This window comes from Pseudopipra pipra, chromosome W (genome assembly GCF_036250125.1).
Source record: "Pseudopipra pipra isolate bDixPip1 chromosome W, bDixPip1.hap1, whole genome shotgun sequence".
In the NCBI taxonomy this organism is placed as follows: Eukaryota; Metazoa; Chordata; class Aves; order Passeriformes; family Pipridae; genus Pseudopipra; species Pseudopipra pipra.
In genome coordinates, this window is record NC_087580.1 from 50777842 (window position 1) to 50804485 (window position 26644).

Below are 26644 nucleotides of genomic sequence, written 5' to 3' on the forward strand. Positions count from 1 at the left end.
ATATGTGCTGATTAAAGAAATGAAAATGAACAACAGAATTTGAAATTCAAAACTTCTATTACTTTTTTTTCCATCTTGTGAGAAAATAACCTAAGACTGCCAAGAAGTGCCTGTTCAGAAGAATTGGGTGATATTTTACTTTTATTATCAATTTTTAAAATTTATGAGATTTTAGGTATGTCTACTGATATCAGACACCAGTGATATCAACTGCTGAACTGACAAACCTTTATTTTTCCCAAGAGAAGTTAAACAAGTTTCATTAGAGGTTCAACTTTGTCACATAAATGAGGAGAGGTAAGATTTCAAGAACTAGAAATATGAAAACATAGTTTTATATAACACCATACCTCTGTTTCTGCTGCATGGGTTGCTGTCTCATAGCCATATATTGCATGTCCTCTTGTAGCTGATTAAGGGGAGAATCTGGTTTGACACGAATCCCATAATAATGGTATTTGGAGTTCCCCCTTCATGAAAGAACAAAAATAACATTGGAGTTTTTTTTATATATACATCATACTTCACAATTTGCCTTGACTGGAAAACAGTACATAAAAGTTAGGCTTATCTTTCCTCTCACTCTAGTATAAAACTGATATAACTCCACCAGCTTCTGGAAATCAGTTCACTTAAACTATCTTTTCCAGCACTTTACTGTTGGACTTTGTTTAAATAGAATAAGGTAAGAAAAAACAAATACATGACTTATGCAGTCATAGTGAATAAAACAATTCCATAAATGGAGCATGCTTGTGAGTGAGGGTTTGTGAATGTTTCACTAATCAACTTCAGTCCTGGTCAGCTGGAAAGAAAGAACAGAATTGGGCTATCTGCATTCATGTTTATGAGAGTGTCTATATGGGTGCTGGTAAAGGCATTACCCTGTGTTAGCTTCTGTGGTTACCTGTGTTAGTGTCACGTGTGTGTTTGTCTGCACCTCTGGAATGCATGTTCAGTCTCACTACTAGTTGGACCTGAAAATGGAAACATCAGTAGCTGCATCTATTGGACTGAGATGGAAGATATCTGGGTCATAAGGGTACACAGAATCTGGTTATAGCAGACCAGGAGTCCCTCGCGTCCTGAAGTCTGCTGGATTTGGCAACTCCCTTAACAGTAAGGTTTTAAATATTTTTATTTGCTTATTTCCTTGCTTGTTTTTAACATATGAGCTTCACATTCACTATTATAATGGATATTTTCTGTTATACTTTAAGATTTTCTTAACACAAACCTGGTTCCCAGTCTTCTGGTCCGTAATCCCATGAAAATTGACCGTATGAGTTTTCCAAAGGAGGCAGCATTGACTGGATCTAACTTGTGCTCCTGACAATGACGTAAGTAATGGTTGTAAAGGGTACTTCTGGGGAGACTCACTCCTTCTGCAGTTTCATAGTTGTCTAAAAGCCATTGGAGCTATGTCAAATATGAAAGAGTGAACATATGTAAATTTAGTATTACTCTGCTAAGAAACCCCACTTAATTGTACAACATAGACCTCTGATATTTTTTAGACCACTCTTAAGGCCTGTTTAATACAGGGACTTTCTTCTTCAAGTAAATATAATCCCTTTAAATCTATTTCAATGCTAGATATGCAATGATGTCTTAGTTTGGGGTTTTTTAGGATTACAAGGAAATAACAAAACTCATGGCACTTGTGAGCTCAGATAGCTCCACTTCTAAAAATATTTCAGATTCAGTACCATACATTAACATTTTACAAAGTTATTTGTGCTTTAGAGAAAAATTGTTGGAACTCCAAGGAACTAAAATAATCAATGCAATTTATATTAATTGCATGAAAAAAACTTAATAGAACTAAGTTAATACATTTTTAATTTCTCTTCACCCAGAATTAAAAAATACAAATAAAACCCCCCAGTACTCCGTTTAACTGAATAGGGTTTATTGTCTTCCAAATACAAGGAAGAAACTATCAAATATAAGGTAACAAGCAATCTAGATGACATGAAAAATAACTTGTACATCTATAAAGTATTATGGGCGAAATCCCTTTCTGTTGTAGCCTGTTTGGTTTTGACTTCAAAGCGTAACAGAATTAGTATTCTTTTTTTTTTCTGTGTAATTTATTGTAGAATTTGGGTGGGCAATTTTGGAAGTATGTAGTTTCTAATACATCACTGTACCTTTGTATAGAACAAATAGTAACATACACACAAAACTCAAGTAAAATGGTCATTTTAATGACATTTACCAGTATAAGAGAATAAAATGGAAATATTTTTATAATGGTCATTTATCAGCAGTCCTGACTAACCAGAGAGGTCCCAGTTCACTAGAAGTTAGCAAATCTATAAGAAGGGCCAGAAGGAGGATCCAGGGAACTACAGGCCCATCAGTCTGACCTCAGTGCCAGGGAAGGTTATGGAGCAGATCATCTTGAGCACCACCACATGGTATGTAGAGGACACCCAGGGAATCAAGCCCAGCCAGCATGGGTTTATGAAAGGCAGGTCCTGCTTGACTAACTTGGTTTCCTTCTATGACAAGATGACCCACTTAGTGGATGAGGGAAAAGCTGTGAATGTTCTCTACCTGGACTTTAGTAAGGCCTTTGACAGTGTTTCCCAGTGCATTCTCCTGGAGAAACTGGCTTGGACAGGTGTACTCTTTGCTGGGTAAAAACCTGTCTGGATGTCTGGGTCCAAAGAGTGGTGGTGAATGAAGTCACATCCAGTTGGTGGCCGGTCACAAGTGATGTTCCCCAGGGCTCAGTATTGGGGCCATATCTGATTAATATCTTTATCAATGATCTGAATGAGGTGATCGAGTGCACCCTCAATATGTTTGTAGATGACAACAAGTTGGGCAGGAGTGTTGATCTGCTTGAGGGTAGGAAATCTCTACAGAACTTGTATGAGGTTCAACAAGGCCAAGTGACAGGTCCTGCACTTGGGTCACAACAACCCCATGCAATGCTACAGGCTTGGGGATGAGTGGCTGGAAAACTGCAGGTTAGAAAAGGATCTGGGGGTGCTGGTTGACAGCTGACTGAACATGAGCAAGCAATGTGCCCAGGTGGCCAAGAAGGCCAATGGCATCCTGGCTTGTGTCAAAAAGTGTGGCCAGCAGGACTAGGGAAGTGATTGTCCCTCTGTACTCAGCACTGGTGAAGCCACACCTTAAATACTGTGTTCAGTTTTGGGCCCCTCATTTCAAGAAAGACATTGAGGTGCTGGAGTGTGTCCAAAGAAGAGCAAGGAAGCTGCTGAAGAGTTTGGAGCGCAAGTCTTATGAGAAGCAGCTGAAAGAGCCTGGAGAAAAGGAGGCTCAGATGGGACCTTATCTCTCTCTATAACTACCTGAAAGGAGCTTGTAGCAAGGTGGGTGTTAGTCTCTTCTCATAAGTAACAAGCAGTAGGACAAGAGTAAATCGAAATAATTTCCACTTGAATAATTCCCAAATTTTGTTTTCTTCTTGTATTTACTAATTACTTAAGAAAGTAATTATACTAAAATGAATTAGCACGAACATCCAATTTTCCAGGTTCACAATTCATACAAAAAGTCTGGGCTTAGTTTGAGCATCCAATAAATCCCCAAACCATGGATTTGGTTTTGGCATTTGGAACAAAATTTTATTCCATTATGCTGAAGCCTCATAGAGTTGTATAATCCATTTAAATTTATTCTACCAAAGCAATTAATATGACCAAGTTATGTGTTTAAAGTACAGTAAAATATATAATAATTATGTGACATTGAATATGCTACTCTGCAGTGCTATTTACTAATAGATCACTGAACAAATTCTGTTCTACTAATGTTCAATAAAACATGTCATTTAAAGAACAAGAATATCAATATTTTAGTGCCCATTATTCTTGAAATATGTTTCCACTCTGACCCTTCTTTATTGCAGAACTTACAACTCAGCATATTCTGTGATTCTGTGATTCTATTAGTAAAGATTAGATTATAATTAATATATTGGACATACAGTTCTGTTTAAGTCAGTTGTGAACAATTTACCAAGCACAATACATGAAAAATGAAAGAAAAATTAGGAAAACATTTACTCCAGACCTTTCAAAGACCATGTTCATGTTTACTTCCTTGCAGAAAACATCACCAGAACTATCATGCTTAGGTTCCTAAACAAGAGCTCTATGTAAAGATGCAGGAGAAGCAAGATCTAGCTAGTTCCAAGATGGATGTAGATAATGTTGCACTTCAAATAAACATAAAAAAGTGCAGTTCATCATCCCTATATCAACTTTTGGATATAAATACATTATTTTAAAAGTCTTAACATTCACAAATTTTTTTATCTTGAGCATTTAAAATTCTGAAACAAAGCCTAGGAAAAATATTATTATAAACTTTTACCTTTACATGAGTGTATAAACAAAACCATTTCACTAATTTCACTATATCTTAATTATATCCTTCAACTTTACCATTTAAGATTTAGATTATGGAATATGAGCAATTTCTGTTTTACTTCACAAAGAAAAAAATGATTGCCAAAACCCCAGAATTATTTCTGAATTAACTTCTAAATATAGTATTAGACTTTTTTCCAGATGAATTCTAATTTATTAGGATTCCTTTCAGTGCATTTTACTAATGATCTATATTTGACAGATATTCTTTCAACCTCAACTTGGCATTAGTGCCCAATGGAAAAGCAAAACCCAAGATAAGTATAAAGTAAGGATTTTTGCTCCAGGGTGAAGATATTTCAATTAAAAAAAAAGCTTGACATGATTATTTGGTAGGTTACAGCCTTCAAATAAGAGTGCCAATAGCTGAATGACATGGAAAAAAAGTAAATAATCTGCAGACATGATCATCATCATGGCCAGTCTTCACGAACGAAGATTTGGGAAAGGTCTTTACCCTTCGAGCCTGCGCAGTGGATTTTTTAGGTGAGACACAGTGTGCGCTGAACTGAGTCCACCCTTTAATCCTAAGGTTCATCTGCTGGGGCCAAGAGAGCTTGGACAGTGACAGCGAGGTCCTCAGGACGTAGGTTTGTTTAAAGTGACCTTCTCTTAGATGGATGGCCTTACAGGGCTGACGAGCTCCATCTGCCCGGGGAAGTCCCCTGACTGGGAAACGAACCCGGGCCGCGGCGGTGAGAGTGCCGCATCCTAACCACTAGACCACCAGGGGGTCCCTGCAGACATGATAACATTATTGCAAACGACCTTAAATACATTTTTGTATTTGCAAAAATCTAATTATAAAATTGAAATTGAAATGTCCACACTTTGATTTTTGACTCGTTGACTTAAATATTAGCAATATTGGAATGGTATGAAATGGTTTACACAGAGCAGGTAAATTGACTCCAACTTCAATGAAACTTCAATATTTAGAAAACATTAGATTATAAATTAGTTAAGTCAATCACATGCAGAAAGAAATCAGGAAAGGAAATAAAATAAAGGGGAAAAAAAATTCATTAAAATGAACAGATATTAATTTAGGCAACAAAATGCCAGTTTAAGGAAGAAGATAGGACCGAAACCATATTTACTGTCCTTATTTGAGTCATAATTCAATAAAAGTTTTTTTAAAAAGGGAAAAGATCCAGTAAGTTTGATCTGGGTTCCATTAATTTCTTCCAAAATTACTGAGGCTAGGAAAGAACAATTATTACAGCAAGATGCATGGAGGTCTTTTTTTTCACAGAATCAACAATAGATCCCTCTATTTTCTTTCAGTAGTTTTGAAAATACTTCAAAACAGTTAAGAAACATCAGGATAAGACTACCATAACAGACAGATGCAAATCTCATTATTAGAAAGAAATTTTCATAAAATCGTAGCATGGTTTGGGTTGGAAGGGACCTTTAAAGGTCATCTAGTCCAATTCCCCTTCAATGATCAGGGACATTTTCAACTGGATCAGGTTGTGCAGAGCCCCATTCAACCTGACCTTGAACACTTCCAAGGATGGGGCATCCACAACTTCTCTGTGCAACCTGATTGTTCCAGTGTCTCACCACTCTTGTTGTAAAGAACTTTATTCCATATGTTCAATTTAAATCTACCCTCTTCCAGTTTTAAACCATTGCTCCTTCTGCTGTCACTGCAGGTCCTGGTAAAAAGTTTCTCTCCATTTTTCTCATAAGCCCCCTTTAAGTATTGAAAGGCTGCAATAAGGTCTCCACAGAGCCTTCTCTTCTCCAAGGCTGAACAACCTCGCTTTCTCTGCCTGTCTTCATAGGAGAGATGTTCCAGCCCTTTGATCATTTTTTGTGGTCCTACTCAGATCCACTCTATCCCACTATCTAAGCCGTTGATGAAGATATTAAATGGTAGTGGTCCTAGTACAGGCCCCAGAGAGACACAACTCATTACTGATCTCAGTTTGGACATTGAGCTGTTTGCTGAATGAGGCCATCCAGCCAGTTTCTCATCCATCTAAGAGTCCATCCATCAAACCCATATCTCCAGTTTAGCAGCAAGAATGGTGTGGGGGACTGTATCAAAGGCCTTACAGATGTCTACATAGGTGCCACCAAAGCAGTCACTCCATTGTAGAAGGCCACTAGATTAGTCAGGCATGATTTGCCCTTGCTGAAGCCATGTTGGCTATGTCTAATGACCTCCCTGTCTTCCATATGTTTCCTCCTCTTTCAGGAGGATCTGTTCCATGATCTTTTAACTAGTGCATGACACAGGAAATAGAGGAATACAGTTTTCTGATGTAGAAAAGCTTGTCCTTCAATTCTTATTGTTTTCAGTGTGAAGATTCTGGACTTCCTTGTCAGATTCAAGGCAAATTTAGCAATTCTTTGTATATCTAAGTTTTAATACATATTTATGGCATTTTGCAAAAAAAATTATCATCCATTTAATTATGATGCTAAAATAATTTTAGCATATTTCTAGATTGTCTTATCCTGGAAACATTTATTCTAAAAACATCCAAAATTATCTAAATGTCTTTCTTCACATTTTACAGAATTCAGTTTCCCTCACCCAATTTTAGCATTTTCTAAGAAAACTAAATTCTTCCAAGAAATTGTATTGGCTCCTGCTGTCTTTTTCTCCCATGATGATAAACTTTAACAAAACAATTTTTGTTTTCACCTCCATATTACCACATTCTTTGGCAGGGGAGATGTCAACAAAAGAAAATAAGTCTGTAGACTCTACCCAATATACTCATACATTCATATCACAATCCGTATTTACATTTCTGTGGTAAAGGAATACAAGAATATGAAGACTGCGAAGCAAAAAGGATGCAGTATGTATAGAAATTCAGCAGCATTTAAAAATACAAAACTATTTATACCAGCTGAAGAAAAAACATATTTACATAACATTTCAAGAGAGACTAACACTATTTAAAAACAAACTGAAGATTAAACTTTAAGCCTTTCTCCTTTACCTAAAAGTTATATTTAATGGCTTTACCACTATATTTGCAACCATCTTTTTATGCAAATATCTTAATCCTTTTATTACAGAAAATTCCTAACTACAGGATTTGCAAAGATAGAACAAAGCAAAAGGCAGAAGAAGAAAACATATTAGAGACTAACATATTGTTTTAATTTATCTCATCAAATGGATCTGCAGAATTCTTATAATAAACTTATTCAGAATAATAGAAATATTTAAAACAAAATCTAAAGTATATTTTTTATTCAAAGTGTGTGTGCTGCTTCTTTCCCCCTTCATCTGCTTTTAAATTATTGTATCAGGTACACAAAGTATAGAAAATTATTTTAAAATGTCAAACCCAGACTACTTAAGACTTATTCTGTTATTATTTTTACATTTACATTAGGACCTAAAAAATAGGCAAATATGGTAAGCAGTGTTAACACAATACAGAACCTAGAAAAGAAATGCACTCTACAATGTCATGACACTTAGCCTGAAAAAATATAGTGACATAAGATGTAGATTACAAGCAACTAAAATGGAAAGATTACAAGCAAAAAGTAGCAATAAATTAAAACAAACATTTAGAGGCAGGCTAAGCATGCAGAACAAGATAGAGATTAGCTTTCATGAAAGAAGAGACAACTTACATGGCTGTTGAGAAGAGAGCTTCTGTGAGTAGAAAGACCATCAGACTTTTGAAGTGTCTCAATCGCCATTTCAATCTGATAATAGATGTCATTAGAAAATGACTCAAGACAAGACAGTATAAAAGACTGATCAGAAAAACTCTGATAGATTGCCTTAACTTCAGCAGAAATATCTAGTTCAGTCACAGATAAGTGATATTTTCTACTTAAAGGCCCCATCATGAAGTCCACGTGAAGGCAAACCTCCCAATGAAGTCAGGGAGGCATTTTGCTTGCATATATACTGCAGGATTCCACTTTCAAAGTCCAATTTACCTTCCCCCCTACTCATGAAATAAGAGAAGTGGATTTACCAGTAAGTTACATTGCAAACAGTAAAAATAACTAAACAATCAGTGTTTTGAATAAAAGAAAAAAATCCCAGAATAAAATCGTAAGAAGGGCCTCGGTGTTTCTTCCTCCAAGTATTTAAGAACTGTGCACACTCTGAATACGAATAAGAAACAAAATTTTTGCTCTCTTGCAACCATGGAGTAAAATCTCAATCATTCAGTACATTTTCTGCCATTAGCTTCATGGTATAGGATATCACCCCTACAGCCTGTTAGAGCATTCTTTGAATATCCAGAGCTCTCAAAGTAAATGAAAATTGGAGGTTTACACAGGCAGTAAGATCCATCCTTAAAAAAAATTAAAATCAGATGGGTTCAGAATAATACTTTTAATGGAAAAAGTATTATAAACCACTAATTATACAGTAGTAATATAAGTCCTAATACAAATGAGTAGACAACCATATCCACTCCCCTTCTTCCCTTCCATATTAATATATCTTTTGATTAAGTCAATAATGACATTAAAAATAAAATTACAATCTAACTGTAGTCTAGCTGCAGAGCTAGAATAGCAAAAACATTGAAAGTGATCAAAACAATGGGATGCACAGTAAGAGAAGGCACATAATGAGTCACATTAAATGGAAAAACAAAAAAGCAATGGAAAAGCATCTGTACATTTAAAACCACTTATATCCCCTGTTGACAGTTTTAAAATAAATCTTCCCTATCCTTCTTTAATTATTACAATATTATAAAAAAAATTTATGCTGGTAAATTGCACTACTAAAATGAGTTCACTCAATATACAGCACAAAACTGAAAAATATTTCAGATTATATTTCAATTAGTGCATAAATAAAATGTGCTTTCCCCTTAACTAATCAAATAGTATTCTTACTGTAGGAATTCTCAATGAAAAAGGAAGTCTTTCTTACAACTGTCTATTAGAACTATAAGCCTTTTTATAAAAGCGTACTAGTATCTGATTAGTATACAAGAAAATATAATTCAATATTGCAAAAATGATCTTTAAACCCCGATTTTTTTCTTGCTTCAGTAGAAAATACGATTAGGTCAAACTATTCGATCAGACAGAAAAGGTAAAATTTAAAAGATTACAGTATGTTAAAATTAAAAAGTTAAGATTTCATCATACTATGATCAACTTACTATATAGTGTAACCATAGACTCTCCCATTTTAACATGATATTATGACATGATACATAATTTAAATTGTAATTCTGAATCTTACTCCACTGTTTGACAATACCTTCTCAGTGGCAGTACCACAGGGCTGAAGTCACAGAATCGCAAATCCTGCCTCCTGCTGCTTGTTCAAGTTATTACACTACCCTCTCACTTAGACAAGTTTTTGTGACCTGGTCAAAGAACCAGTCTTTTAAAATCATAAATTATGAAGTTATATATATGTATATGTAAAGGAACACATCCCTGCTTCGGTAACAACATATCACTACAAACAGTTGAGGGAACAAGGCACTGGGGAATATATGTGAACAACTGTCACTAATATTACCATCAAAGGCAACATAGAATCATAGAATGGTTTGGGTTGGAAGGGACCTTAAAGATCATCTAGTTCCAACACCCCTGCCATGGGCAGTGACACTTTCCACTAGATCAAGTTGCTCAGAGCCCCATCCAATCTGGCCTTGAACACTTCCAGAGATGAAGTGGGCAGCCTGTTCCAGTGCCTCACCACCCTCACAGCAAAGAATTTCTTCCAGATATCTAATCTAAACCTACTGTCTTTCAGTTTGAAGGCATTCCCCCTTGTCCTTTTAAAAAGTCCTTTTCCAGCCTTCTTGTAGGTTCCTGTGGGGAAGATGGCTGGGGGTAAAAATTAGACTAAGAATTATAGGGGAAAATGCATCTGCTACTCCCTGGATGGAACGCAGTTGACATGCTTCACAAGGACTCCCCATACAACAATAAGCACCTGCTACAGAGGATGGAATGGAGGATGGAGCAGAGTGGAGACGCTGTGGCCTCCCTCCAAAGAAATCCTTGCAGGGAGGGGAACATAGTGGTACTTTGTAGTTCATAAGACTGTATAGTACCTGTCAACCAAGGGAGATAGATGATGATGTTCTGCTACTGAGCCAATAACTATGTCAAAATCCCTCTCCTTGGATGAACTTGGTTCATGAAAGCCTAATCATAATATTAAACACACACCTCCATTCCAAAGTTTCCAGCCTCCAAGATATGGCCACCCTCCTATATTCTTTTGGACTGTATCTTTAAAAGTGAAGCAAGACAATTTTACACCAATCAGAAATAAAGGTGTTTATGACTAAAGTCACTCAAGCTCCACCTTAACATAAAGAAACAGTCTAAAAATAAGTCGAGAATAGGGGGAAACTTGGGGGACACTCCACCGAAACTGCTGGGATCAGTCTACAGGTTGAACCTGTCTTCCCCCCCTATAGGGACACCTATTGGGTAAGAATCATATTACTATTAGAATTAGAGCTTGCTTTATAGTATAGTAGATTGCTTTAAATACGTTTTTGCAGTCAGGTACTATCACCGGCAACTCTCAAACATTATTAACCTGTCACAATTTGTATTAATAAAGAGTCTTATTCCGTAAAATGTTAGAGCGAGTGCTTTATAGGTGCTAGCAGTTGCTGGCAGTGGAAAACTCATTGGGAAGACACACTGAGGTCAAGAAAAATCTCCCTGCACTAAGGATCAAGGAAATCTCCCCTTTTCATATGACAACTCCCTTCAGATACCGAAAGGCCACAATAAGGTCTCCCCAGAGCCTTCTCTTCCCCAGGCTGAACTCTGATTCTCAGTCTTTCCTCATAGGAGAGGTGTTCCATTCCTCTAATCATCTTGGTGGCCCTCCCTTGGACTCGCTCCAACAGGTCAGTGTCCTTCCTGTGCTGGGGCCCCAGAGCTGGATGCAGGACTCCTGGTGGGGTCTCACCAGAGTGGAGTAGAGGGGCAAAATCCCCGCCCTCAACCCGCTGGCCATGCTGCTTTTGATGCAGCCCAGGACACAGTTAACTTTCTGGGCTGCAAGTGCACATTGCTGACTCATGTCCAGTCTCTCATCCACCAGCACCCCCAAGTCCTTCTCTGCAGGGCTGCTCTCGATCTGTTCATTCCTCAGCCTGTATTGATACTGGGGGTTGCCCCAACCCAGGTGCAGTACCTTGCATTTGGTCTTGTTAAACCTCATGAGGTTCTCATGGGCCCACTTCTCAAGCTTGTCCAGGTCCCTCTGGACAGCATCCCATCCTTCAGGTGTGTCAACTGCTACACTCAGCTTGGTGTTATCAACATATCCATGGCCACAGATCCATAGATTTTAAGGCCAGAGAACTTAATGACTATTATGATCAGCTTGTCTTATTTTTTTGAATAATGCAGGTCACGAAGTGTTTGTTACCTGTAAAATTCACCCTTAATTATTTCACTAATCTCATGAACTGAACTAGAGCAAGTCTTTCAGAAAGACTTGTGATCTATATTCAAAGTTATAAGTATTCATCATATTCTAGTGTAACCTGTTCCAATAGTAATTCTTTTCATTATTAAACAGTTTGTGCATTACTCCTTGTCTAAATTTTGATGAGTTGCATTTTGAGTTTTATCTGCTACTGAAATATCTCTTTACCATCAGATAACTTTTTCCCATGCAGGCACCTAACCATAGACAAAGCACCTCTAAATCTTCTCTAGCATGTATATAAAATGGTTTAATTTGAAGGCAGATTTTCCAGACAATGAATCATTTGTCTTGCTCGTTTTGAAAACTTCCAGCTACTTCTGGGTTCTCTCTCATTCCAATGTATTTTATTTTTAAAAATTTCCAGTTTCTGACAGGCTTGGGTCCTCAGGTTTTCAAAATGTTCTATGTGAAACAGGCCCCTGCATGTTGGGGAAGCATCAGCAACTTTAATGACAAGTTATTCACATGCAGAATCTGTTCCTTCAGTCTTTTAAGTTCAAAGTTACGGCCAGGAACTTAGACTTTGGTTCTGGAAAAAGATGAGCATGAACTTAAGTTCACCTTCATTCAGAGCATTGTTTAATCATATATCCCAAATTAAAAAGCGATTATCCCAAATAGTGTTTTGGGATTTGTGGTAGTTTGGACTTGGCTCCCCCGCCAAGTGCTCAAGACCACAGCAAAAGGCTTCCCTCCCCTCCCCTTTTTTTATGAACCCAGGGGAAGGAAAGAGAAGGAAAAAAAACTACCAAAAAACACAAAATAACAGAACCAAAACAGTATATATATATTTTACACTTATATACAGTTAAAAAAACTATATACATACAAGAAAGAGAACTCCAACACCCCAAAAAACAGGAAAAAAACCCCAGATATACGCAGCCAATAAAGAACTAGCAAACAAAATCTTAATACTTTCCTTAAGAAAGCAGAAGTCACACCACCGGATCTCTCCTCTCTAATCGGGAAAAAAAAAAACCAACAGCCTCTCAAAAAAAATCCTCAGGCCTACACTCCCACACGAGGAACCCAGCCGCAGGGAGGTTGCTTGCTTCCTCCAACTCCACTGGAATAGATCTCCCTCCAACTTCCTTCCCCTTTCGATTTATATTTCTGCTTACGTAAAGAATAGAATGGAATATTGGGATATGGATACTTCCTTAGTTTTGACCTGGTTGCCAGGAAGAGGCCTAAACCAAACCACTACAGAGTTTATTATTAAATTGTAGTTTTGACATTTTGGGAAAAATTACAAAAAAAAATTGAACAGTTTAAATTATATTATGCACATATAGAGATTAATTAACTACATTCCTTACATTTCTAAGGACAATCAATCAGAAATTATAGGCCTATTTACAACTGGATTACTAATTGACAAAAAATAACATACCTATCTGTTTGAATGTGTGATCATACTTTTCTTCTTAAAAAACTAATTCTACATGGAAAGACATTTATTAAAATGTTTTGACTGATAACTTAAAAACGTTATCATTCCGACAGCAGCCCCAATCAAAGCATGTTAAACATATCTGCATTACTAATTACTAATGCATATAATTATGAGTGGACATATTAATATAAACATGGGTGGGGAAATTATGGCATGATAATTATGGAAATTGTGATTTTAGACTTCTCCATCAGTTCACTCCGTTTGCCTTCTGAAGTACTAATTTATTATCTGCCATAGTCATTAATGGTTAAGAAAGGTAGAACATTTCTGTGGATAATAAATTCAAAAGTGTAATTATTATACATGTCAACTAAATCCTACAATATATGTAATCTTATTAACTGTTGCTGTTAGTTTAAGGTTTTTTGTCTATTAACATTTTATCAGATGAACATATACATTAACCTCGTAGATGTCTCTATTGTATATAAACAGAAAAACACTTAAAAATCCAAAATTCACGTTGAAAAACTGCCTTTCTAAAAGTCAATGTCAAGGAAAACTTTGTTCATGATTCAAGTACTTGACACAAAATACTTAAGTTGTTCTGAGGAGGTCAGGACATAAGGAAAAAAACAACTTGGAAGTTTAAGCTCTAAATTACTGAAATTACATGAGCATCCTTCAATTCATTATCTATATTTGTTTGCATTTCTAAACCCCTGTTCACTGACAGTAAAACAGGCTAGTTTTGATGATATCTTAAAGTTTAAGACATCTTCTGCCTCATGTCCAGAAGAAATCCATGTCTCTATCTACACAGGCACTGATTTTTAACTTTATCTGCTTCCTTTTACTTTTATCTGCTATATATTTAGCAAGTTTTAACTTTATCTGCTTCAAAAATGTTACCATTGTAGGCTTTAAATGAACTGAAATAAAAAAGTTTTCTTTAAGTTGTGGAGAAACTATTAATTCACCAAATGTGTATTCAAAAAATTAAATTCAACACAGCTAAGACTTGGATACTAGTGATAACTATGTTTGCTGTTATAGCTTTTCCTCATAATAATTCTTACATTCTCATTGACAATCCTAAAACAAGGTCTATACACATCACTATAATAGTCATGTTATATGATAAATGGTTGAGAACTCCAAAGTGCTTTCCACATATATTTCAAACCAGTGCATTCATACAAATGGCACTGTCCTCTGAAGAGGTACTCATGCCAGAGCTTTGAATTGGGCAGACAAACTTGCCTAGAAGCAAAGACTTGAAAATGAAGCATCTGTTCTCACAGACTAAGCAAGTGTAGTAGAGCTTTTACTAGGTTATATCAAATTTTGCTCAAGAGAATGAAAAAGTAATTGAAAGACAGAAGAAAAAAAAAGCAATTGTTTTAAGATTTTGGGAAAAAATAAGTTTTGCACATATACACAAAATGATCATAAAAGATGTGAAATATGTCTCTTATTAAATATATATGCCAACTTTAAAAGAACTAAGAAAGGCTTCAAAAGTGTTTATATTGGACTAGATGCATAAACAGCAGGAGGTAGCTCATATTCAAAGGAGAACAAGAGAGAAAATAATGAATTACTGGAACAGTGTTGGTCACTTCAGTAAGAACAGCAGTCATCTAATCAAAATATTGAAATTTATCAGAATCCACAGAGTTAGACATAGTTGTGGTCTCTGCTACTGTATCACTTTTCATAATGTTTTACTTCTGTTTACCTTCCAAAACAGAATACTGTAACTAATATATTTATAATAATTAAGAAGAAGAGAAACAAGTCCAAGAAAATAATGGCCTCCAAAATTCACACTTTTCCCAGTTGGAATGTTTAATTAGTCTGAGGACTTCTTTTCTGTTCCCTACTCAGATAGGACAGCTGGGAGAAATGAATGGGGGCCCTAATTATTTTGTTTGTTTTCTGATGTTGATGTGAGGGTATTTCAGGTGCTATGAGCATCCATTAAATTTCATTAAAATAAACACATCACAGTTATCTTCAGTAGTCTGCATGTGCATAGCGTATGCATATTGACTGATGAATATAAATATTTCTTATGATCAGAAAACAACATATTGGGACCACCATATGGAGCAGAAGCATACATAACATCCATGAGTTGGTAAAAATTCAAAATATTTGGCATTTATACCATATGACTCCCTCCTCCCTAAATTCTCAACTGACAACTCACTGTCCATTTTTATTTCCTTGCTGGATGTTTCAAATGGCTGGTCAAATTATCGATTCCACTCTTTCTCTTCGATACAACCCCTTTTTATAAATCAAACTGTAGTTTGTATACCTCACCTTTCTCATACACTTGAGATTCTAAATCTCTGAGCTGCCCTGTAGTTGATCTGCCAGATATGGTACAGACTCAAAAATCTCCCCAAAACATTGTCAAGCTTACTTAGGATTTCTAGAATAGGCACACTCCAGTGAACTAAAAAACACATAGCAAGAGCCATACACTTCCACATGAGTTAGTCCCATTAGGAAATTGGGATTGAGAAACAAAACAGAAAGTTCAGATAATTATTTTTTAAAATTCAGAAAAAAATATGACAAGATAGAATTGGCAAGAGATTGTCACTTTTAGAACAAATTGTCTAATTAGACATTGTGCTGATTTTGCCTGGGGGTAGAGTTAATTTTCTTCACAGTGGCTGGTATGGGGCTGTGTTTTGGATTTGTGCTGAACACAGGGTTGATAACAGAGATGGTTTTCTTATTGCTGAGCAGGGCTTACATAGAGCCAAGGCCTTTTCTGCTTTTCGCTCTGCCATGCTGGCAAGGAAGTTGAGGGTGCATGGGAGGCTGGGAGGAGACACAGCTGGGACAAGTAACCTAAACTGACCCAAGGGATAAAGGGATATTCCATATCATATGACATCATGCTCAGTATATAAAGTGGGGGGAAGAAGGAGGAAGGGGGTATGTTTGGAATAATGGCATTTGTCTTCCCAAGTAGTCATTACACATGATGTGGCCCTGCTCTCCTGGTAATGGCTGAACATCTGCCTGCCCACAGTGAATAAATTCCTTGTTTTGCTTTGTTTGTGTGCGCAGCTTTTGCTTTTCCTGTTAAACTGTCTTTATCTCAACCAACGAGTTTTCTAACTTTTACCCTTCCGATTGTCTCCCTGATCCTGCTGGTGGGGGAGTGAGCAAGCGGCTGTATGGGGCTTAGTTGCTGGTTGGGGTTAAACCACAACAGACACACAGGAATCCACTCCTCTAGAAAAGTGCTAACACCATGCCACTAAGATTTGAACTGCAATAGCAGCAATGGCTAGTCATATTTGACCTACTTTATACATTTTCACAGAAAAAAAGAAAAAGAACAGACAGAAATTCACTTCAGGGATTCAGAACCATCTCAAATATCAAATTTTGAATACCTCAGAAAAAAAGTAGTTGTTGTGTTCCTCTGACCAATTTTTAATAATGAGAATAGTTTTCCATAAGAGTGTATTGGGTTTATGTGGCAAGGTTTTGGTAGACCTGGAGGTGCAGGGGTGGCTTCTGAGAAGACACCAGAAGCTGTTCCCATTTCAGAGACAGTTCCAGCCAGCTCCAAGACAGACCCGCCGCTGGGCCAAATCTGAGCCAATTGGTGATGTTGCTAGAGCCTCTGTGTTAACATATTTAAGAAAGGGTAAAAAAACCTTCACAATGGCAGCTAGGAGAGAGAAGTGAGAATATGTGAGAGAAACAATTATGCAGCCACTAAGATCAGTAAAGAAAGAGGGGAGCAAGTGCTCCAGGTGTCTGAGCAGAGATTCCCCTGCAGCCCATGGAGGTTAACGCTGGAGCAGATATCCACCTGCAACCCGTGGAGGACCCCATGCTGGACAAGATGGATGTGCCCTGAAGGAAGCTCCTGGCAGGAATGGTGGCCTGTGGAGAGGAGTCCATGCTGGAGCAGGTTTGTTGGCAGGACCTGTGACCCTGTGGGGGACGCATGCTGGAGCAGTCCATTCCTCAAGGACTGCACCCCATAGAAAAAAACATGCTGGAGCAGTTTGTGAAGAACTGCAGCCAGTGGGAAGGACCCACATTAGAAAAGTTCATGAAGGACTGACTCCCATGGGTGGGACACCATGCTAGAGCAGGAGAAGAGCATGAAGAGGAAGAAGAGGCAGAGACAAAGTGTTATGAACTGACAGCAACCCCCATTCCCTGTCCCCCTGTGCTGCTCTGAGGGAGGAGGCAGAAAAGTAGGGAGTGAAGTTGAGCCTGAGAAGAAGGGAGGGGTGGGGGGAAGGTGGTTTTAGATTTGTTCCTATTTCTCATTATCCTGCTCTGTTTAATTAGCAATAAATTACAATAATTTCCCAAAGTTGAGTCTGATTTGCCTTTGAAAGTGTGGTGGGTTGACCTTGGCTGGCCTCCAGGTGCCCACCAAGCTTCCCTAACACTCCTCCTCCTCAACCAGACAGGGGAGAGAAAAATATGACAAAAAGCTTGTGGGTTGAAATAAAGACAGAGAGGCAGAGGCAAAACAGATTGTTGAGGACTGGGAGTAAAAGTGGCTTGATGGGCACCTGGTGGCTAGGTCAACCCACCACAAAGAGTTATTTCAGAAACAATTTGTTTGTAATGAATACACTAAATAAAACAGGCTGATATAGCTATGTGATCTACTGAATAAATATATTAAGAGGCAAAACTAGAAAAAAATACTAGGTGCCACAGGGCTTTTTAAATTTAATTTTTAACACAATTTAAATTTTTTAACACAACAAAAGATAATGTCTGAAAGCTAGAGAGAAATAAGCAACATAAGCATATGAGACCAGACTGTAAATGGTGCGTGTCTGACCTTAGTCTCATGGGGATTTTCTGGAAATCCAGTGGGGGCTGTATGGGGCTGACAAGGGCAGAGTAGGACATATATGTACTTCTATATACTGTGCAACACTGAAACCTATCTCTTTTCCTGGAAAGGGATAGGGACAAACCATGATGCTTCACAGTTATGGAGCAGAAAGAAGCAGAAGGCAGAGTCTTGGGGAACAGAGGTTAATGAGAGTACAAGACCCCCCAAATCCTCTAAACTTGACACCGCAATAGTTAATTCATAACTGACCAACATTTTTAACAGTGGTACTAATTGAACATTTGAATGACTGATTAAACAGATTATTCACCTTCTTGTGTTTGGAAACCTAGACTGAATGCCTTTTTTAACTAAACAAGTCACTGTGTTCAGAAGAAGATTTGAATAAAAATGTCAGGCCTGTATGATTAAAAGGTCCGACTAGGTGATTTAATATTCCAATGTAACATAAAGATCCATGTATCTGATTTTTTATCTGAAGCAGTTTGTTCATCTTAGGATGAATCCAACTATAAAAACTGTGCTGCCAATTACCAGAGGTGGGGGAAAAGGAAAAAAAATCCTTTACCTGGAAAGAGATTGGCTGTTTGAATAAATAAAATCTTTTTTCAAAATACTTTCCAAATCACAACCACTCCAGCTTAAAGTAAGGCTATGTAAGCTTACACATTTTTATTTTTTTTCTCTTAAAAGAATTATAATATTTCCTCCAAAAGTAATTATCAGGATTTGACATTACTATTGGCCCTCCTTATTTGTGGCTGTTATTCTTTTTCTCCCACTCCATTATTGGATGGTTTATTTTAGAAAGGTACCATGTTTTCTTTTCCATCAGGACAATGCTTAGCACACTGTACTTAGTACCAGGAGTATTAATTATTATTTCAGAAGTATTAATTAATTAATTCATATTGACTTTGTTTTTATTTCCATGTACCTTTTGTTGTGCACAAGTATGACTGAAATAGGATAGATTTCTGAGTCAAGAGTTCCTATGGCTAGTGATGACTGATGAATAACAGTGATTGCAGATCAATCCTAATGAAAAAACAGAACTAATAGATGGGAGTTCCTTCCCAGCTGACAAGCATAATACATTGTTTAATTTAATAACTATATACACATTTTAAAAGTTTTGGCATTAGGAAACAATGATATAATTTGAATTTTATCAGAACAATCCTTAAAACATTTACATTTAGTAAAAAGTGCAGGGTGATTTAAATTCTATTATTTATAGGGCAGATAATTTTCTAATTAGTCTTTGCTGTAGCTGCCCATCCTCTGACAGTAACTGTCAGTAACCCACCCAGACTCATCATTCATGTAGGATACAACATGTAATATAATTTCAAATTGCTACAATGTATTAGTAGAATTATCAGGAAGACCTAAGATCTTATAAATGTTACAACTAATTTGCAAGTTACAAAAATGTAATTATTTGATTAGTGAGGGTGAATAAAACAACATTAAGTTGTTTATTGCAAACAGTGAAACAGAACTAAATCTTGATATGGTAAAAGTGTCAGAGGTTTATTATAACCAGCTCATGCCTGGTTCATTTGCCTCCATGTGAAAATTATCCAAAATTAATTCAAAACATTTGAATACATTTGATGAGTATTACATTGGGAAGCAGGTCTGGCTATATATTATTGAGATCTCTTAAATTCTCTATACGAGTATGAAAAAATATTATGATGGTGCTGGTAGAATTAGGATTAAAAGTGAAATGTACCAGGTACAAAACAAGAAAAATTGAACTGCTGTGTTGCTCTAGTTTACCTGGTTTATTTATACCTTCTAGTAAATTTAAAACTGAGTATGTGTTTGACATCACAGTTTAAGCTGAACTGCTTAGATTTCAATTGACTATTGCTTGTATGAGCATTGCCGAAAAGCTGATGAAGAAACTCTCTAGGCTCATTTTGAGAATAGAGAGCCAAAAAGCATACAGGTTTTGAACCCTATATATCAAGAGCCTTAATTCAATTAGACATGTAAAGAACTAATTAGAGTTCTCAAGACTGGTGGCAGCCTGTGCTGCAGTGATCATGCTCTAGTGGAATTCACAATCTTGAGGGATTTGGGCCAGGTGAAGAGTAGAGTCAGGGCTCTGAATTTTGAGAGCAAAATTTAAGTTGTTTAAGGAATTAGTGGATGGGACTCCCTGGGAAACTGCCCTCAGGGATAAAGGGGCTGAACAGAGCTGGCAGCTCTTCAAGGACATTATTCTTAGAGCACAAGAGCTCTTGATTCCATCAGGCAAGGAAGGCAGGAAGCCAGCATGGCCCAGTAAGGACCTCCTGGTCAAACTAAAGTATAAGAAGGAAATGCACAGGCAGTGGAACTAGGGACATGGGAACCTGTGAAGAATATAGGGATGCTGCACAAAGGTGTAGGGATGGGATCAGGAAAGCTAAGGCACAGCTGGAACTGAATTTGGCAAGGGATGAGAAGAATGAGAAGGGCTTCTACAGGTACATTGGCCAGAAAAGAAAGATTAAAGAAAATGTACTCTCCTCTCTACCCTGATAAATAGAATAGGAGAACTGGTGACAACTGATGTGGAAAAGGCTTAGGTACTCAACAATTTTTTGGCCTCAGTTTTTAATGAAAATCTCTCTTCCCACATCTCTCAAGCCCTGAACCTCGAGGCAGTAACTGGAGGAAAGAAGTCCCTACCATCATAGGAAAAGATCAGTTCTTGACCACCAGAGGAACCTGAGCATACACAAGTCCATGGGACCCAAAAAGATGAATGCCAGGGTCTTAAGGGAATTGGCAGATATAGTTGCCAAGTCACTCTCCATTATATTTGAAAAGTCATGGCAGTCAGGAAACACCCCTGGTGATGGGAAAAAGGGAAACATTTGTACCCATTTAAAAAAAAGCTAAAAAGGAGGACCCTGGGAACAATCGACCAGTCAGCCTCAGCTCTGTGCCTGGGAAGACCATGGAACAGATTGTCCTGGAAAGTATTGAGTCCAGTATTATTTAACTTATTCATCAATTACTTGGATGAAGAGATAGAGTGCCTTCACTGCAAGTTTGCTGATGATACAAAATTGTGAGGAGTGGCTGATACTCCAGTGTTGAGCTGCCATTCAGAAGGATCTCAACAGGCAGAGCAGAATCTTTTGAAATTCAACAAAGGCATGTGCATGGTCTTGCACCAGTACAGTCTGGGGGTATATCTTCTAGAAAACAGCTAAGGAGAAGGACCTGGGGATCCTGGTGGACAATAAGCTTTCCATGAGCCAGCAGTGGGCCCTTGTGGCCAAGAAGGCCAATGGTATCCTGGGGTGCATTGCAAAGAGTATTGCCAGCAGGTCGAGGGAAGTGATCCTGCCCCTCTACTCAGCCCTGGTGAGGCCACATATGGAATGCTGTGTCCAGGTCTGGGCACCTCAGTACAAGAGACATGGAGCTTCTGGAGAGGGTCCAATGGAGGGCTACAAAGATGATTAAGAGACTGGAGCACCTCACTCATCAGGAAAGGCTCAGGGAGCCTTTGGACCTGTTCAACCTGGAGAAGAGATGACTTAGGGGATCTTATCAATGTATATAAGTATCTGAAGGGAGGCTGTCAAGAGGATGAAGCTAGGCTCTTCTTGGTGGTGCTGAGCAATAGGATGAGAATAAACAGGCAGAAACTGGAACACAGGAAGTTCCACCTGAACATGAGGAAGAATTTCTTTACTGTGCAGGTGACCGCGCTCTGGAACAGGTTGCCCAGAGAGACTATGGAGTCTCCTTCCCTGGTGATATTTAAGAACCATCTGGATGCAATCCTGAGTAACGTATTCTAGGGCCCTCACTTGAGCAGGGAGGTTGGACTAGTCAACTTCCAGGGGTCCCTTCCAACCTTACCCATTCTGTGATTCTTTGATTCTATGACTGTGTATGTCAAAACATGGAAAACAAGGAGGTGATTAGAGACACAGACAATACGACCACCAAAGGCAAATCATGCCTGACTAATCTAGTGGTCTTCTACAATGGAGTGACTGCATCAGTAGAAAAGGGCAGAACTATGGATGTCATCTACCTGGACTACTGTAAGGCCTTTGATATGGTCCCCCACAACATTCTGGCCACTAAATTGGAGAGATATGGGTTTGATAGATGGACTGTTAGATGGATAAGAAACTGTCTAGATGACCACATGTGAAGAGTTACAGTCAATGGCTCCATGTCCAAATGGAGATCAGTGACTAGTGGTGTCCCTCTGGGGCTCGTACTGAGACCAATACTGTTTCATATCTTCATCAATGACACACACAGTGGGATTGAGTGCACCCTCAGCAAGATTCCAGATGACACCAAGCTGAGTGATGCAGTGGATTTGCTATATGGCATCAAGAGGGACCTTGGCAGGCTTGAGAAGTGGGCCCATGTGAACCTCCTGAAGTTCAACAAGGCCAACTGCAAGGTCCTACACCTGGTTCAGGGCAATCCCTGGTATCAATACAGACTGGGGGATGAAGGGATTGAGAGCAGCTCTGCAGAGAAGGACTTGGTGATATACTGGTAGATGAAAAACTGACCATGAGCCAACAAAGTGCACTTACAGCCTAGAAAGCCAATCGCATCCTGGGCTTCATCAAAAGAAGTGTGGCCAGCAGGTCAGTTGAGGTGATTCTCCTCCACTCTTATGAGACCCCACCTAGAGTACTGCATCTAGCACTGAGGTCCCCGGCACAAGAAAGACTTATAAGAAATACAGGGATAGACTTTCTAGTAGAGCCTGTAGCAGTAGGACAAGGGGCAATGATTGAACACTGAAAGAGGATGGGTTTAGATTAGATATAAGGAAGAAACTGTTTACAATGAGGGTGGTGAGACACTGGCTGTTCCAGTGCACTGGCTGTTTTCAGTTGCACAGAAAAGTTGTGGATGCCCCATCCCTGGAAGTTTTCAAGGTCACGTTGGTCAGGTCTTTGAGCCACTTGATCTAGTGTAAGATGTCCCTGCCCATACTGTTTTTGGTTTTGGGCCCCTCACTTCAAGAAAGACATTGAGGTGCTGGAGCGTGTCCAGAGAAGGGCAAGGAAGCTGGTGACAGTTCTAGAGAGTAAGTCATATGAGGAGCAGCTAAGGGAGCTGGGGTTGTTTAGCCTGGAGGAGACTCAGGGGAGACCTTATCCCTCTCTACAACTACTGGAAAGGAGGTTGTGGCAAGATTTTCAGTCTCATCCACATTCTCATGCATACATGCATCCCCAGTGAACTGCACTGGTTTTGGCTGGGTATCCCGGGTTACACAAAGACTCTGGTATCTACCTTTTCTTTTCTCTTTTCTCCAAATACGCCTTCTAATTTAGACTGTGGGGAGTGACTTAAGATAAGGGTGGTACTCTATTATCCTAGGAGAAGAATGTATCCACCAGTGTGAAAAGACTGGAAGGCTGATGGCTCAGAGGGCATGCACACCTACCACCTCAGGCTACAAACTGGATATTGTTTCTTTGTCCTTACACAAATGACTCATCTGTGATAACTCCCCTCGGGTAGACATCAGGACAATTCATACACATGGCCTGAAGGTATTCATCTCTGCTGATGGCCATAATGGATCCACCTGTGCTTAGAAGGTGTCAAAGACTCTTTAAATGTCCTGTGATCCAGTATTAATCATCCAGTGAAGAACTCCCTGCCCCAGGGGAGGTACCAGAGGCATTCCCACCTACCCTGAGCCCAATAAAAGACCACACTGGGCAGATCAAAGGTCTCTTTCCCTCACTCCAGGGGACTTCTACCACCCGGGGTTTCTACCACCACCTCGGCGGATCAGGACTACAACCACCATACGAGTTGCAGCAACCAGGTCTCATTGCTGGATCCAGCGGACATCTCGTGGGTCCTTCCAGTAACAGCCTGCTCCAATGGCCTGTGCCAGCACTGCAGCCTGTGAGATCCAGGATCCGAATCTCACTGAATTATTGATATGGGTCAGAACCAACTCACTGTGTGTGAGCGTGTACATGTGGGGAAGGGCTGGACCTAGACCTGCAGGTACATGGTAAGGCCTGCACATAAGGCCTGTGCTGAGGGCATATGGCAGAGCCAGAAGGCAAGGCCTGCTGCCCACGCAGAGCACATGGCAGAGCTGAAGACCCCGCAGCTAGACTATCGCTCAAGGCAGACCTGCCTAGTAAGCCCGCCCACACCATGCCCCTGCAGCCTGTGACTGGCTACAGCACAACTCACTCTGTGCCTGGAAGGCACTGACCGGATATCCTGCCTGGGAGGGAAAATGGAACTCTGTAAATACACAAGACTCCATGTGGTCTCTCTTCTCCCTCTCCAACTGGCACCATGTGAATCATCGAATCTTGTCGGTAACTATTCTCCTCTCCTTTCTCTCCTCTCTTTCTTTACCCCTTTTAATCTGTTTTCTTCTGTTACTCTTTTCCTTCTCTTGTGGGCAACTTAAAACCAATGAACTGTGTTTTACTAAAGCTGGTATATGGATTGTTTTTAGTGGGTGTTTCCTGTGGAATGGATCTTTGTGCTGAATGTTTTAGTGAAATGCTTTTTTTCTTGGTTGTATTTTACTCCTGTAAAAACCTTTTGCTAAAGTATCTTATTTTTCTCACTAAATTAAAAAGAATTTCTCTTAGAGAACAGTGTGTGACTTTCTCTGGATGCTAATTAGAGGTTATAATGAACCAAAAGGCTTTTAAAAAAGTCTTAAATAAAAATGTAACCGCTCTGGGCAGTTTATAGTTTAATCCAGAGTGCAACACAGCCTCACTAGATCACTGACCCTCCAAACCATTCCTGACAGATTTCAATGGGTGGGGGGAGGCCAACCACCATCTCATTTTGGTCCAGTGGGTGGGACCTTGGGAATTTTTCTGGTTAGCTTAACCCAGTTTTCTCAGTATTGTTTATCATTCTTCTTGATAAAGAGTTATTTTTTCACTTACATCTAGGCATATTTGGTCTCTCTCTCTCTCTCTCTCTCTGTATTGGAGAGAACCAGGGGTACTGAATTGGAGGAAGGAGACTTCCATCTGAGGTCTCTGCCCCTCCAAAATGTCTCAAACTGAGACACCAGGATAGAGTTAATTTTCTTCACAGTGGCTGGTATGTGGCTGTGTTTTGGATTTGTGCTGAAAACAGTGTTGATAACAGGGATGTTTTGGTTATTGCTGAACAGGGCTTATCAAGGCCTTTTCTGCTTCTCACACTGCCCTGCCAGCAAATAGGCTGGGGGTGCACAAGAAGTTGGGAGGGGACACAGCTGGGACAGCTGACCCCAACTGACCAAAGGTATATTCCATACCATATGATCTCATGCTCAGCAATAAAACTAGGGGGGAAATTGGCAGGGGGGCTATTGCTCAGGGACTGGCTAGGCAGTGATGCCTTTGGATTTTTAGCTTTTTGTAGATTTTAAAATAACTGTGTAGTAAATATAGATTTTTAGTATTGTTATATAGTCTCTCACACTTTAGAATAGTCGATAACACTTACCAAACCCTATTCCCCACTTCATGACGAATTTTCTAAATTCTTTAGGTTTGTTTAGGCTCCTTTCAAGGCAGGACTATAGTAAATAGTCCCAGGCTGGAACAACAAGATACCATCACAGTCAAAGCAACCTTCAAGCCCAGAACCCTGGAGAAGCTCCAGAGACAGTACATGCCCTGAAGAAGAAGAAGAGGAGGAAGAAAGGGGTCTTAGGACCTCCAACTCAATTTCCGGGGAGGCATGCTGGGGGGCAGATTTGGGGAGGATCTGGGGGTGGATAGTTCTCAGATCAGACCATAAATTGTGGAACCCCTGGACACAGGTGTGCGCCTTTGTACTCCTTGCGCCAGAAGGCCTTCAGTAAAGACCTGCTCTCTATCTTATCTATACTAATATTGTCTGGTCAGTCCTTTTCTCTGGTTTTTAGGCAACAGCAACTGGACTGGTTCAGTCAGTTGGTGGTGAGCAATTGCTTACATTTCCATCACTTGTCTTTCTTGGATTTTATTTGCACTCTCTTTGTTATTTTTTTCTTTTCCTTATAATTTATTATTCCTATTAGTATTATCACTATTATTTCTATTTTAAAATTAATAAACTGTTTTTATGTCAACCCACGAGTTTTCTCACTTTTCTGATTCTCTCCCCCATCCCACTGGGTGAGAGTGAGTTTGTGTCTCCGTGGTGCTTAGTTGCCAGCTGCGGTTGAACCATGACAGCACTCAATACTATTCACATGTACAAAGTTAAACTAAATGTAAATATTTTCAAGACAAAGCCATGTATAACTGATTCTGCCAACATGCTTTTTGCTACAGAAACATGTCAGCATGCAGGAACATCATAGTGATTAAGAAATATCCCCAAAGATTTAACGTAGTTCTGAAGTACTTACTGTAGCTGGGGAGGCTCGTGTTGTATGAGTCACTGAATGACCAGAATTTTCCATTGAATTGCCAATCAGATAGGTCCCTCCTGAGCTGCTAATGAGCTGTCCTCCTGCAACACCCATCTGAATCCCTCCGGTGCCCACCATA

At 39.0% G+C, this 26644-nt stretch overlaps 1 long non-coding RNA gene across 1 annotated transcript; it reads right to left on the minus strand.

Moving 5' to 3' along the window:
- Window positions 1-293: 293 nt before the first annotated feature.
- LOC135405091 (uncharacterized) lies at window positions 294-26585 on the minus strand. Its single transcript, XR_010425734.1, has 4 exons — window positions 26503-26585; window positions 8028-8102; window positions 1238-1419; window positions 294-470 (listed from the first exon to the last, which is right to left on the minus strand). It is a non-coding gene; the product is annotated as an uncharacterized LOC135405091 (long non-coding RNA).
- Between the last annotated feature and the right edge of the window lie 59 nt (window positions 26586-26644).